This window comes from Pleurodeles waltl, chromosome 2_1, assembly GCF_031143425.1.
Source record: "Pleurodeles waltl isolate 20211129_DDA chromosome 2_1, aPleWal1.hap1.20221129, whole genome shotgun sequence".
Taxonomy (NCBI): Eukaryota; Metazoa; Chordata; class Amphibia; order Caudata; family Salamandridae; genus Pleurodeles; species Pleurodeles waltl.
Genome location: NC_090438.1, coordinates 641,175,918 through 641,191,838, shown reverse-complemented (window position 1 = coordinate 641,191,838; position 15,921 = coordinate 641,175,918). Strand labels below are relative to the sequence as shown.

The 15,921-nt window shown below is 41.3% G+C and overlaps 1 protein-coding gene across 3 annotated transcripts in view; it reads right to left on the bottom strand.

Annotated features, from left to right (window-relative positions):
* TNS3 (tensin 3) overlaps positions 1-15,921 on the bottom strand; it is a 752,439-nt gene that overhangs the window by 573,247 nt on the left and 163,271 nt on the right. The window contains exon 2 of one of the 3 annotated variants that reach the window (XM_069216170.1): positions 6,370-6,446. The exons of the other annotated variants lie outside the window; for them this stretch is intronic. The gene's annotated coding sequence lies outside the window, so the exon portion shown is untranslated. The remainder of the gene's footprint in view (positions 1-6,369; positions 6,447-15,921) is intronic. 3 annotated transcript variants of the gene reach the window in all.

Here is a 15,921-nt window from a genome sequence, read left to right as displayed (position 1 = left end):
AAAAAAATAAAGAAAACTATTAGTTAATGACCTAGGGCCAGATGTACAAAACTAATTGGTGGCTACAAAATAGGGTTTAGGAAGGGGTGTGCCAATGTTGCGGGGGTGTATGATTGCTTTGCAACCGGGAATACAGTTGGAAAACAATCGCAGTTACCACCTACTTCAAGTAGGTGGTAACCCATTCGCAAATGGGAAATGGTCCCCAAGGGACCACTTCCTCTTTGTGAATGGGGCGCCAACATTTTTTTCAGAGCAGGGACTCTGAAAAAAACTTTTCATTTATCTTTTGCAATGCATCCTGTTTTCCTTTAAGGAAAACGGGCTGCATTTAAAAAAAAAAAAATCTGCCTTATTAGAAAGCAGTCACATACATGGTGGTCTGCTTACCATCCGTAAGAGTGCTAGCCATTCCCAATGGGTGGCAAAATGAGACTGTTGTACATTATGAATTACAACTCACAATTTGAGCGAATCTGTAAAATAAACAAATAGCGGGTCACAATACATAATGGTCGTACATCTGGCCCCTGGTAAATGTGTGGAGGATGGCTAACCTAGAAAAGCTTTTCACTCATGGTAACACAGAACAGCGTCTGTGTAACATGCTATCGAAAGGAGTTGTGTTGGCCAACAGGGATGTTAGAATTCTGACCCACTTAAAAAAAACACAAAAAAACGCCAGAATCCCTGAAGCAAAAGAAAATATTCTTTAAATTCAGTTGGTCCTTGCAGGTGAGTGAAAGAAAGAAAGAAAGAAAGACATGAATACACCAGAAAGGTAAGTGCAGCATAGGACTTCCATCTCCCCACTTAAAGCCTGATTTCACCTTTACCTCTGTAAATTCACAGTTAAATAACCTAAGCACCAGAAGAATATGTTGCAAAGGATTGACTTTAAATAAGTTATGTAGTTTGCACACAATCAAAAGACATATGAAGCTGTTGAGATAAGATTTGAGATCAAAACAAATGCCGACTCCAATCCCACTGAAGTAACCCAAGACTAACAACATAATGGGTATTCTCTAGTCTCTCATAATAAAAGGCTAAAATATGAACACTGGCAGGGCTAATGCAAGGACTTTGGATGTGCAATGACATTTCACCACTTTCCCACCTATGGTAATAGGGCCACATTGGCTGTTTGTAAGAGAACCCCCTGTGGTGGAGGACAAGGCGGTTGCATAGAATTATTACCTCATCCTAGGATCATCCTTGAGCTCTCTAGACCACACCAACAGAGACGTTTCATGGCAAGAGCAAAGTGGACAATTGCCCAGGGCCCCCACCTTCCAAGGGGAATCCTGGGGAAAGGGCCTTTCACTCAGTTTGACCCATGTCTATTCTATTTCAATAGCTAAACCTTTCTTCCCACCTCTACCTCTGAGATTGTTCCTCTACCCAGTGTCATCGTAAGAATTTTTGGGGTCCCAGGCAAAACATATTTCAACAGTTTTTGTGGGACTCTATTAAAGATTAAAATATAATTTAGAATAGTTTATCATCATGCAGCCTCGAATTAGCAGTTAATGGGTAATACAATTCTAATTTGTTTCGTACTGGCATCCTTAATATATGTCTTGCCCAGGGCTCCCAAAATTCAAAAGATGACACTGCACCCCTGGTTGGCACCAAAACGCAGTTGCAGCTCATGGGGGGAAAAAGAGTGGTGTGGCACATGGCAGTAGGGAGGAAAAACACAAAAATAATAATGAAAAAAAACGTACGTACCTCGCCGCCTCTGCCGTGCCCCTCCTCGGTCCTCAGGTCAGGTGCAGGCTCCCAACCTGCCCTGCGGCCAATCCTAATGTTGTTTTCAAGGATTGGCCAGAGCGCCCTGGCTTGGCGCTCCATGGGCCGTGGGAGCCTCTGCCTGCTGTCTCCAACCCGGCAACACAATGCAGAGTTGGAGAGAGTCCAGTGCGCATGTGTGTTTGGCCGGCCTGAGACAGCCAGCCAAACATATATGTGCACTGAGAGGAGTGCTGTGCACTCCTGCTCCGTCCCTATCACGTCCCATGACCCCACCCCTTTTACAATAAACTAATAATAAACCATGTTTATTATTGTTTTATTGTAAAAGGTTTGCTGCTTCTGGTGAGGGGGAGTGGGGGAGGGGCAGCAACACTCCTCCACCATAGCGGAAGAGCCGCCGCTGCCCAAACGTTAAAAAAGCATGCAATGCAAACCCTTGAGTATGTCCATTCGCTGACCACGGCTGCTGGATACAGTCAAGGACAGTTTAGTTTGTTTTCAAGCAATCCCCATCTCTTAAGGTCAGATATTAATGTCTTAATTGTTCTCTGCTGTGGAAAAGGCTGCACCTGCCTGGAGCTCTTGGGCGGCCCTCATGCAAACACGTTTTTCCTGTGTTGGTGCCCATTGTAGCTAGGACAGCTGTAAAGGAAGGAACGAATTACACTGACAGGCGCTACAGTGCTTGGCACGCACAGCATAGAAGTGCTGTCAACTCGGAAAAAAAGGTCAGGGATTCTTTAGACTGTGTTTTCTAGTGGCAGGAGAAGGGAAATAAAGGTTTGGGAGGAATGAATCCAAGCAATAACTAAAGAATGTATTTACCACGCTTCATCACAAAAATATGTTTTCTCCTGGGCAGAAGAGGGCTGAGAGACATCCATTCAGGATCGTACAGTATAGAAATGCAGATGTCTGGACAAATGCTAATTGTCTCAATTCACTCGCATTCGGAGTGTGTCAACCTTCCTGGGCTCATCGTAAACCTCCAAACAAACAAAATACTTCCTATAGACTTTAATAGGATCACTTTCCCTGAAAACCTTCCCCACCCTGCAAAACATGTTTTTCTCTGTTTTGATTTCTGTGGAATCACCCTCCAAAATCGCCCAGCCTCACCTCCTTGGAGACAAAAGATCGCTTGACAAGCAAATGCTATGGATTTAATTTTATGAATTTAAAACCACTGATTCCCATGTGAAAAATGTTTTTTATATATATGTCTCTCTTTGTAATCTGCTCCCCACACTCCTTAGCCAGCCGTAGAGTAGTTACTATTGTTACATCAATGACTAAAAGGTCTTGGCACATTTCAGACACTCAAACTACCCAATACCAATAAAAATACAGGTCAAAATAACAACTTCATGATTAAATATTAATATCCAGTAAAATACCTGTCAAAAAGAGAACTTCAAGATTATATAATAAATTACATCCAGCAAAATGATGATTCTGCTTTCAGGCCTGTGATGGTCCTGCAAGAGCAACCCCAACCACAATGCTTACTTATAGAATAATGGGTACTGGTGCACACAGTTCTGCTCAGAAGCCTGCAGCTGGCGCTGTTAAGTGTCGGCATGCGGGATAACAAGGCTGTGTAGTCTTTATTCCACGCCATGCCTTTTTAATCCGCGACCAAACACTCCGTGCTCCTTTATCGCACTCTTGCAGGTTCCTGCTTTCTCCCTTAGTGGCTGTTTTTCTCTTCCTCCTCTTTTCCCGTTTGTGTGTTGTACTGCTCTCCGTAAATGATGAGGAAAAATAAGTGCTGGTCCCCAAGTATGATTATTCCACTGTCCACCAACAGCAGCAACCGATCCTAAGTAAACACTTCTGCACCTATCTAAAGACCCAACATGGCTCCTCTTTTCCTCACTATGTCAGGTTCCTGGTTTGGCCTATTCTGCCTATGTGAGTCTCCCCGGGAGAGTTCGCTTTTTTTACAATTAATTCAGAACTCTGCAAGCTGCCTACTTGTAACATCTCCAATTGCACCAGTAGAACAAGTGCGCCAATGTTACCAGCTCAAGCACACATTCTTTTTAGCCTCCTGACTAATATTTAGGATACACTACATTTTAGGAATCCCAACTACGTAACATCAAAATTACATTTGTCAAGTCATAACACCCGTGAACCACTGACAGCTTGAGGTTTGTAGTTCCAAAAAGACCACCACCTACGGCCTAGATGAGGCTTTATGTAGGTGAGTCCACCCTTTATGATGATCTAATGACAGACCGTCCATCCACGACATCCTTACAACTCTTCTGAAAGGAACTGAAAAAGCATATATTGGCTTGAGACCACAAGATGTTGCTGAAGCATGTTCTCATGCCTTATACTTTGCTTACTTCCAGCTCCTATCCTCGGAGCGACTGCAGGCATCGTTCCCTGTCTACTCATGTTCATCAACGATTCTTACGCTTTACAAAAAAATGCTTATCGAGTCTGTCGTGCAGCACAGCTATAAGGTGAGAAGTAGAAAAGAGCAGCCTCAGTTAACTTTTGTAATTCATATGGAGCCTGGTAACTTGTGCAAGAGTAATCTGGAGAAAAAAGTTTGTGCTAAGGACCCAAATATTGCGCTAGATGCTTGCTTCCAAAAGGGTAAATACTAAATTAGAATTTAAACTGTGACCAATTCTAAGCCAAGAATCCCTAAGAAGTGTAGAGTAGGCTTTGCACGGCAGGCTGTGCGTAATAGATAAAGTATTAATTTATTTAAGTCTTCTTCTATATCACTAATCCAGCCATAGCGTGTCAGTGCGCTTCACAATAGACAAACATGTATGAGGAGACTCAGGAGTATATATAGTAGTTAACAAGAAAAATAATTCCTTTATCACAACAATAATCATATGAGTAAGGGAGCAATAATGTCAGGTAGGGAGAAAAGTAGGGGCACTGAAGAACAAAACTACCGGTCCAAAGTAGATGCTCTTTCAGTTCAAAACAATGCCAGTTTCTCTTGTTACACTGATGACCTGCATTTGTTTTTAATGTAATACAAAACCTGTCCTTTATCAGCAGGAGTGTTTTCAATCCAACTTGCCAATGTTGTAAATTGAACTTTGGATCAAAGACATTTTGGGAGTCCTTTAGTAATATTTGGGCTTGCATAAAGTGACTAAAAGAACTGCATTCATTTTCTTACCCATAAAAACTCCTATGGTTGTAGCACAAAATAGTGGTGCGCAAGCATCTATACAACCCTTAGTACATCTAGATATTCATTCATATCAGTATACTTAAAGGATTCTTTAATGAAGGAGTAGTAGAATGACTACCGTTCATGGGGCTAGGGCAAGACTACTGGTCTATCTACTGAGCCACTAGCAGGAGGTGCAAAATTTCATCAACAAACAACCATGGTTGCCCCATGCTGGGCATGGGCATGCAGTATGAAAGAAAATGCCATTTTATATAGACGGGCAAAAATCATGTGAAAACAAATCTGAAAATTACGTGGACTGCACAGAAGCAAAAAATAAATATGCGTGGTGTTTAAGTGACTGTCAGTGTGATGTCACCAATTTGGGCCAAAACATGACATTTTAACACGTAACATAGTGATTTCCAGTTATGGCATTCTTATCAACATTGATATTTAGTAGAAAGCTTGTTCTCGTTTTACAACTACTTTGAAGCTCTATGGTACAGATACTAAAGTACTATAAAAAATATAGAGTAGATAGTGTGGCATTAAAGATCAATAGGAGTGGAGGGCCATCAACCCACATTCTTCTTTCTTTAAGAGTTCGATTATAAGACATTTCCTGAATTGTAGGTAATTTGGTTAATTTCTGATTTAACTATCCAAGGTGTTCAACAGTTTAAGGCCCAATACAACCAAGTGTCGATATTGTGTTTCATACACTTTAATGGGTGTTGTAGAACCAAGGGTTTCAACTGCAAAACAAAGTTTCTTAGGACAGTAGTGTGAGGACGTTATTGTTAGTATGTAGGGCATCTGCTCCTATATTCTTTGTGAGTCTAGCAGAATGTTTTGAATTTGAACCTAAGTATACAAAAAGTGATAGATGGAATGCTTGAATAAATCTCTGTCACCGGGTAATTACTTGGGGTCGCATCACAGTCCATCCTTATTTTTCACTCTATGCCACCTCAGTTTGGACCCAGCCATATGCAAATCAATGTTAACTGTGATCCAGTAGGAACAGTCCAGCCTGAGCTGCCTGGCCACATCCTCCCAGTACAAGAATGCAAGCAAACCAAAACCGGTTTTGTCCTTATTTCAACTTGTTGTTGCAGTTTAAGGCCCAAGTGTGATGGGTATGCCCAGATGTGGGTCCAGTGCTCCCTGAGCTATAGGACTCAAGCTATACCTGACTGGTATAGCTGACTGGTATAGCTAACTAGGTCGAAATCGATCTGGGATTGTTTTTGATCCCTTCTGTAGGGCAACTTTCCTGGCAGTTTGGGATAGACAGTTCCCCTGAGAAGCAGATGTGGTGCAGATTTCCATAAGGCACAGGTAGGTAGTACGGAAGGACATGTTGGTATGTCAAAAGAGCACTGGAAATGGTGGAAATGCACAAGAAAACAGTACTGGTAAAGCCAAAAAGTTATCATTTGTAAACTTACAGTTGAAAAGCCAGTAGGTGACGCATTTGTTATTGGAAGCGTTTGGTAATAATTGAACTCGTGAGTGCTGCTTACAGCTGCTCTAGAAAAAAAAAAAACACAATGAAGCAACCTAATGGGCAATAACAATGATGGAAGTAAAGTCCCCTTTGCTGAACAGTCTGCATTTGGAGCATTAATCTGTAAAACCAAATAACAGTGTTATAACAAGGAATCAGAAGATGATGTTTGCACTATAGTTGGTCAACTTAAATAGCATAAACAGCAAAATATTGTACTGCATACACTTTTCACAAAGGCCCAACATTTTTGTTATATTGGTAAGAAAGCTTAAGTGCATGCATCTTCTTAGTTTGTGAACAAAACAAGTTGCAAATCCAACATATCACCATGAAAGCAAAGTAAAACAAATGAACACGCAAGAGTGATTAGTGAATAGCCTCAGTCATAAGCAAACAGGACACACTTCCCAAACAAAAAAGCCATACGCCAGCAACTAAAATGTCATCATGTCAGTAAAGTAAATACATCAATGAATTCAATATGAATTACTAGCTATATGCCATGTTTCTTCTGCAGTCTGAAAAATTGACTAATTGAGTCCATCACCACAGCCCAATGGGACTTATAGAGGAAAACAACTCATTAAAACAATGAAAGCCGACAGTTGAAGTGGGCTAACTCAAAGCTAATTTTCTCTGTACTACTTCTAGCGTGTACTTTGTTAAAGTTTTGGTAAAGTGAGGTCCCCCAGCCAAAACTGTCTGTAGCGAGAGCTAAAATACAGTACTGAGTCAAAGAAGAGAATGAGAAAGGGTAAAACCCCTGGTAAAAAAAGAAAAGGCACTCTTCTTCAAAAAATATGATTGTGAAGTTGTGGCCTCCAAGGTTACCACAACATTATTTTAAATTGCACTGTTAAGCATTTATTAACATATCATACATATCGATCTTGTGGTCATGACTACTCTATTTTGGTGTGTTGACGTGCTGTTCAGAAAATAGTTTACTACTTTCTATCTGAGAAGACTTTCAAAAAGAATATGCGGGTGAACTGGAGGTCAGTGCAGTTGTGTTATGAATGAAGTATGAATTAAGTATTAGATAAAGGTCCAGATTTAGGGTTTGGTAGATGGGTAACTCTGCCACAAACGTGAGAGGTATCCTGTCCACCTTGTTACAAGTGCACTATATCCTATGGCACTTGTATTAAGGCGGGTAGGGTAGCTGCCACCTTTGTGACAGAGTACCTGCCCACCAAACTCTAAATCAGCACCAAACTCTTAGGAATGGGCGATGGTGGCCCACCTGTCGAAATCAGCAAGCAGCGTTACTCAAGTTCTGTCATCGATTACTGGAGTGAGCCACACGATCTCAATTAACTCTGCAGGATCCTACACCTGAAAGCACAGTTACTCTTCAGCTCTCTGTGCAGCATGGCTGAACTTAGTTGTTGTAACTGTCTACTTATGACATGTGCCCAATACTTAAGTCAATTTTTGATTAATGGGTGGAATAGACAGAGGGGAACAACCACAACAGGAAACTCATGTACAGGTGCAGACCCAGTACAGTGTTAATGGAAGAAAGTCCAGGGAAAGACTACATATCTCAGTCTGCACACTCAAGTTGGTAACTGGAGCCAATATGTCTACAGGGGTTCGGTGCTGGGTGATGCTTATGAGTTGTTCCATCAAGACCGTTATTTGTTCTGTTTTTCTTCCAATCTCTCATGCTCTTCTCCCTGTCTGATCACTCACCGTCCCTCCAGCCCTCCCTTTCCCTTCGTCTTGAAGCACCTTGTGCCTGCTGCAGTTAATGTCTGAGAACTGGGAAAAGTGATAAAGGCACCAACAACAGCACTGGACTTTCAAAACTGGCCTCAAATTGTTTCAGTCCCCCAACCATGTAACTCCACCCCCAGGAAAAATGTCCGATGGAATAGAAGACCAGTCCAACCCAGATTCTGAGTTTGGTGGAGAATTTCTATCCTTGCACAAATAGCCATTGGAATACCAAGTTTTGCAATTACCAGTTTTGACAGATTTTGACAGGTCAAACCATATCAGTGAAAATGTCCGGAGAAATGGCAAAACATAGATTAAAGACCAATCAGAATCTGAGGTACTTATGGAACCCGAAAATCCCTTACCCTGGGGGAATGCGCTTACTGCATGCGGTAAATATCGCTCTATTCTGACAAACTCACAATCTTGACCTTTATGTACTTGTCAGTCCACAAAACAATAACTTTACTAAGTTTGGATTGCACACAAGCCCCTAATATTTCATTTTGATTATTCTGGCTTCTTTAAAAGTAGGATCGCTTCATTCTTCACAAAGTTTATCCTTTAAAAGCCCCATCTCTGTCCCAGCACTTCACCATTATGTCAGAATATCATCCCCAGGGACCTACCAGGTGCCATAACCGAGGTGTAAGTAAAAAAATGACACTACTACAGGTCCCATCTGGAAGCTAAATTCATATCCCTAAATTTACGGACAAAAACACAAATCAGTTTCTCATCAATGATAGCTGTAAAGCATTTTGCATAATCCATGGCAGCGATGCAGTCCTTGTAACATGTCATGTTTAACTTCATTTGCATTCCCTAAGAGTATTTGCTGTTTCTGGATGTTCGCATAGTGGAGCACTACTGAGAGCTAAGGAGCTGAGGTAGAAGGCAGTGTTAATTTCGCGTTAGTGGGTGATAAAGTTGTTCAAACTACATGTTCATCCAATCCTTGGCCTCTCTGCAGAGCACACACAGCAATGGTCAAATTGCAGTTACCACTTCTTGTGAAAGCGCGTGAAGGAGTAATGCACAGCACCAACGGAAGAGAGAGAATGTGTGCGTGTGTGTGAGACAGAAAGAGTGCGAGACCATGCTGAAGGGTAGGTGAAGCAAGGAGGGGCATGCAGAAGGACGGATAGAAAATACAGCGAGAAAGATGACATTTGAGATGTGGAGATGGGAGAATTTCAAAAAGATGTGGGGAGAAAAAGGTTGTAAGTGTCTACTACAGTGCAAGACTGGGAGTAAAGTACTGTGAAGGGGAAAACGAGAGCAGCTGAGACACTCTTATACCATCCTCCTTCCATACACCGTAGTAATGTTTGAATCACAATTTAATATTTTCAAAATGTGAACATTTTCAATTCTGATCATTCTCAACAAAATCACTGTTACTTATTTACCTGATACTGTTAACAAGCCCTGACAAAGCCAATATGTGTGGCTTGTTTCAGGCGTATGTTCGTAGCATGACATGTCTGAAGGCAACAGTAGAAGACTCACAGGAAGGAACTCAATTACTGATGGAGCACACTGTTTTAAGCACGGGATTTTAGTTTACTGTTTTAAAGAAAGCCCTTAATTGCACAGGTCACACCTCTAGGAAAGAATTTCCAGTTACGCTTCTATGGCCCCTCCTCTTTTTAGAGACCCCTCCACACTTTTACATTTCACTTAAAACAATGAGCATCCCAACCAGCCATTCAGATCCAGTGAACTGAGTCCAAAATTCCACTTAGAAGTATTTCTAACAAACGTGGAGGCGGTGCTCGCCCTTCACCTTTTGTCATAAGTACCTTCGCTGAGAATGGAAAATACCAGGCTGGAGGGCCTCGGACCGACACCCTTTGACGTCCTATTCTTCCGCCTTGACACGCAACTGGGATAAGACGTCGCCGTCACGCTAAGTGCAACAGCAGATTACGTTACACGCAGGGACATTTGAATCAGGTTTAGGCATGCAGCACTAGGTATTCAGCATTGCAGTGCTTGCAGGTGAACCGTTGAGAACAGGTAAACCCGAGCTGACTTGAGTGTGAATGGTGCAAACAGAAGGTATCTCATTGCAAATAGTTTCCTTTGGAGTGAATATTGTATAGGGTCTCTTATCGCGAAATTAATTAATGTGATATCACCAATTGTACGCTGCATAACCCCCACACACATCCTGAAGATCAGAGAAGCAAACAAAACAAGCATTTGCAATGCAATGGGGCTCCCATCTGCTCATTTAGAGCTATTAGCGTTATAAACTCCTAACCCGACTTTTCTTGCCACATAAATTGAAAATTGAAAGTTAAACACTTTCACATTAGCGAGCCGATTCACAGCACCACGGCCGCCATCAGCATCAGCGTGAAGAGATACACAAAAGGAAAAGAAGTTCACTCGCAGTTAAACTTATTGGCAAAAGTGCAATTGGCCATGTAACAGGGGCGATGGCCAAGGCGGTAACAAAACCCCCCCAAGGAGGGACAAAGGTAAACTATTTACCAATGTAATCAAAGGATTTTTGAAGGGCAAGTCCACTAACGAGTGGTAGTGATGGGTGTGAGGTGGGCGTTGGTAAAAGGCCAGATACATACCAACACGTCGGAAAAGCAGCGCATGCGCGCTGCAGTGCTCGACCTAAAAACAGAAATAAAACAGTCACGCCATTGGCAACACGCTGCTCTCAAGGCACGTGTTTTTCGACCCTAGGCTGGAGTTACATAAACCACCATTCCACACAGGCCTGCTGAGTACACCTGTTTTGGGTGCTTTTTATGGCAGGGTATGTGTTTAAAGAATGAGATAATGAGAGCGCACTAGGTACCAAATTAAATAAACTTCTCACATGGTGGTAATTTGCTCTTCGGTGCGATTTAGAACAACGGTAAATATATGAAAAGTCTCCTATTTTATGCACTTGGGTGTGCGCTGGGTAAAGCTGATTTTCGCTGATGCCAGATATATTTTTCTGACCAAATTGTAAAATACAAGAAATACAGGAATACCTAATTCCAAAGAATTCTCCCCTAGACATGTAACCTGCTGAATACTGGTGATATTACCAGTGAGAATGCGCCAAAAAGGGGAATTGCAGTATAAATCGGATGACATTCTCAATACCCATAGTAAGTTCCCCATTCGCCAGGATCCTCTGGAGAAACCTTGGAATACAGTGGTGTTCCAGCATCCTGAAATTATTCAAACTAGGAATAGTGGTACTTTTGAGTGCAGGAATACTCTATTCTATTATGATGAAAATGAAGAAAAATGTTATCATAATCCAAACATCTACACTAGCGAGATTTATTTGGATAACCAATTATTATCACAATAACAATTCATCTTCTTCAAGCCTCACTCCAGATTGTCATGTCCCATTGACAGAAACATCTGTCAGACAGTATAATCTGCTGCATATAAAATAGTCGTATTAATTTCACTCTTCTGAGTTCATCTGAAGGTCCCCTCAAAGGGCCTTAAGAAACGGTATAATCTACTCAGGCCTCCTAAAAAATACCTAATTCTGAACTAGCTAAAGGACTAATTTACTCTTCAGCACCAGGCTAGAAGCCAATGGCCAGATTGTGATACATGCTTCTTCTTCAGCAGTACATCCTTTTAGGAAGCTATTATATATTAAGCATGCTTGAGTAAAGGCTTTCTGTAGAGCTCTGCACCCCAAATGAGCCTAAATCGATGGCAGCCAGGGAGGTCGCTCTTCAAGTGAAGGTTGACTGTAGTGAGATTCACACACATAAAGATAGTAGGGTTTGTGCTTTGGCAAATTATGCAGCCAGTCTAATGCAGTCACCATGACAATGTTAAAAACAAATCTTTGACACACCTGTCGAACACGAGTAGCCACAACTGAGTGAACTACCTACCCTTGCCCAGCTTCAACAAATGCCACCTACCTTGCTTTTGCTACAACACAGGGTGTTTAGGACCCAGGCTCTGCAGAGGACAGCTGGGTCTGAGTATTGAAGAAGCTCTGCCAGACATAGTTGATGCAAGGTTAGGGCCCCACTGATCCCCAATTTTCTTTAAGGAGAGTAAGACTGAGGACACATTTTGCTTGTATTAGACAGAGATCTACAAGTGATTGGCGGTGGCTGGAGACAACGCAGGAGTGTTTCTCCTGTTTTCTGGAAGGTTCACATTACAGATGGAAAGCGTTACTTTGGGTTATAGGAGGGAGCGGCTATGCTCACAGGATGAGCGGAAGGGGCAGTTTAGATATCAAAATTGGTTTGTGTGTGAAGTAAGAGGGGGGATCATAAGAGGGGGAGTTGTGATGGTGGAATATAGTTAGAGAAATTAGGTATTGTTTTGTGTTGACAGAAGGGGGCATGTGGGATTTGAGGTAGGATGGCGGGAGACTTTCATTGAGGTAAATCCCACACTTACATGACCACCTAATTGTATCAGAGGTGTGTGGTGCAGAAAGTACAAACACATGCAGTAATCTGTACCGTTTGTATAGGATGTGTGAAGTACTGAGAGATAACATATGTTTTAAAAATGTTTTCAATAGGGTAAACTTAAGACATAATTCAGCAGTTGTGCCAACTCTACCAATGAGCACATAAGGTTATAAAACAGGGAGTAAGCCACGTTTGAACATTAAAACCTTATATAGCATACAATACATACTGTACGTTAATACTAATCCCTTCACCCTTTCAGCAAAAATATCAAGATTTAATTTCCAACTTGTATAGTACTGAGCAGGGACAGTAAAACCTCAATATATTGTGTAAATACATATAAAATTAACATTAAAAGCAAGGGAAACACATCTTTCCACATTTACTTTCTGAAGTTCCACAACTTATACCACATAAATATGATACTCAATGCATTAGCACCTACTTTTACTTATAGAGGACTGTGGTTGACAGCCTGTTGACTGGGAAGAACCTCCCAGGTCGAGGGCTCAAGTAGTTTTAATTTGCCTTGGAGTGACAGAAGGAGTGTGTATCAGATTTGGCAGCAAGCAGACATTCCTTGGCGTTTGGGCTTATAGGAACATGGAAAAAAGAGTTTATGCTTGACATTTTCTTTCAAAAAATAATGAAAACCTTTTGTCCTGCTAAGTACCGCACTTATAAACAACCCTTTGATTCTCTTCTTTGGAAAGGAGGCGTGGAGTGTTACCTCACACTGCTTGGAAGACTGACAAAGTGCATTAGGAGTGCAGATTCCATTAACATTTTGCCCTTTGCTATTGGCCACAGGATACTAACCTACTTTTAGATAAATAACAGGTGGTCAGTGGCCCTGTGCTCCCAGTCATTCCTATTCTCAGAAAAAGCAATTAAAAAGCTTTTTGAAAAAAAAAAGACTGAGGCTGAGATTGACAAGTATGTTCATTTCCTGCCAGTTCTCCCTGGCACGCCTTCCATTTTAGGTTTTACCATTCGTGTTCCATGTCAACAACCTCATGCGTACAAGCACAATGTGTGATGTGATATCTACTACAAAGTTTCAAATAAGCACACTGTCCTGCTTATAAAATAGCTGCGTTTAGGATTAAAATATACAAAGGATCCAAATAACAACATTTTCCTGTAGCTAAATTCCACCAGGTTCCCAGATTCCAGATAACAGAATCAGGATCCACGGACATTTACACCTGCAGTTAGAACTTAAGACTAGAGACAATCCACCAGTAGGACAGATTTTTTATAGTAGTATATTAATGGACAGGGGTGGGACTAAGGGGGTTCCCAGGAAAGGCAAAGGAGAGAGAAGAGATGAAGTAAGATTTGTATTCACACACACTTACCAAATGGGTGTTGAATCTTGCTGTAATACCATGAATCGGCATTTAAGATATTGCACCCAGTACTGATATTTATTACTTAAAATGCATCTTTAAATGGACAGCAATAGGAAGAGATTGTTCATTTGCAAATCTTTCCTCATTCATAGTTGTAGAGCTAGCATTAAGGTTTTGCTGGTGCCAAGGGCTGTCTTTTATATGCTGTAATGTGGCTGTACCCCATTACAAATTCAGTATAACCACATTCATTCAAACTGGTTTTGTTCGGATCCTGTCTTTTATAAATGATGGCCTCAGCAGGACTGGTGACTCTATAAAGGATAGGTAAGGCCATCTTGGAAGATGCTAAATTACAGTAAGTGGTCCGAAAATTGCCTTCTTACCCTCTATCAAGAGTATTTCCAGGAGTCAGAATTCTAAGTTGCCTGGATTGTTAAAAGTCTTGCACCATTTCTGGGCCTAATTGCCAAAAAACCTTGAGTATGTGTTTAAACTGGGTGTGAGAAACACACAGACACCTCCGTATTTCACAGGGTGATGAGGCAGAACTTTCTCAAAGAGGAAAAAAACTCAAGGCATGGTTTAGCACTAACTGTAACCAGTGGATTACAGCCAGTAGAAAATCCACTTTGGTTTGCCTAAGTATAGTCATAGAAATTACCTTGGTCATAGATTTGCATAACAAGGAACAGGGAGTTTTAGGGAACACCACAAAGTTGAAAATCTGTTCACATCGTGAGAATAAGCCTGTGATGGGATTTCTGATTTATCTGACAACGTTGTGTATTATTTATAGGCACCACAGTTCGGCATTTTAACCATTACTAGTCAGGTGCTACAAAAGTACACCTTTACACTCCTGCACATCCCTTTTTTGCCCTCTGATGTGAAGATCTGTGTGGCATCTAGACCAGCAGTCACTTGCATAGGTCTAGGAGAGCCGGATTTTCAGGAATTGAAGGTCGTGAGTTTGAATCCCACAGGACCAAGTTTTTTTCCATACTTCTAAGGTGAGAAAATTTAGTTCCATTAGGGGGCTAATTACAGTGCATCATGTCTCCAGGTAGGATACTACACTGCCCTATTACAAATTGCCTGGATTTGCCAGGTGCGGGAATACTAGGCTCAAGTTTACCAGTGAGAAATTCTGGCATTTACTACTGAAGCTTGCCAGGCCACACCTTTCTCTTTCCTTTGTCACCCTCCTCATACACCCATGCCTTCACCCTGTACCTGCCCCTTTGTGCATTTTTACCACTTGCTCAGCACAGTTGATACATGTAAGCTTTAATTTCCACATGGCTGGGAATTTTCTGAAAATTCTGCCCTAAAAAATCAGGTCTGTGCAGTTATTCCACAATCCGTGGATACTATCTCATAATAGCTCTAGATGGGTGTGAAGACACAGGCCATAAGTGTTAATTCTAGCCACCCAGTACACATATCTAACTACTCCTAACTCTTAACCGGGGGTCTAGTTAGGTAATAATATCACTAATAGTGTTACCTGTTACTTACACCTCTTAGGGGCTATTCACAAAGATAATTACATCTGGTGAGTAGTTTATGTGCCAAAGTTGGATCTTAAACTTTTGAGTAACTTTACTACTTTTGAATAGTCACCAGTTAGGAGTGTAAAGTTACTCAAAAGTGTAGACTTACATGTCTCACCACACTGAAACCGGCAACGGAACCAAATCTACAAGTGTAAGTTACTACAACCAATAATTTTTTTACAAAAGATAAATAAAAATATGATTTAATAATAAAGTATTTTAATATTTTTATATTTAGAAATAAATGTAGCTTTCATTTTTTTAGAGGCTGATAGTCCTGGAAGGTTGATGATCATGCCACTGCAGTCCAGTAAAATTTGATCAACTAAGAAGGAGGAGAAACTCCTTTCTGTGGCCTGGAAAGCGTGTGACTTCTGAAAGCCACTCAATTGTGAGATACCTAAATTTGAAGAAATACTAGGTC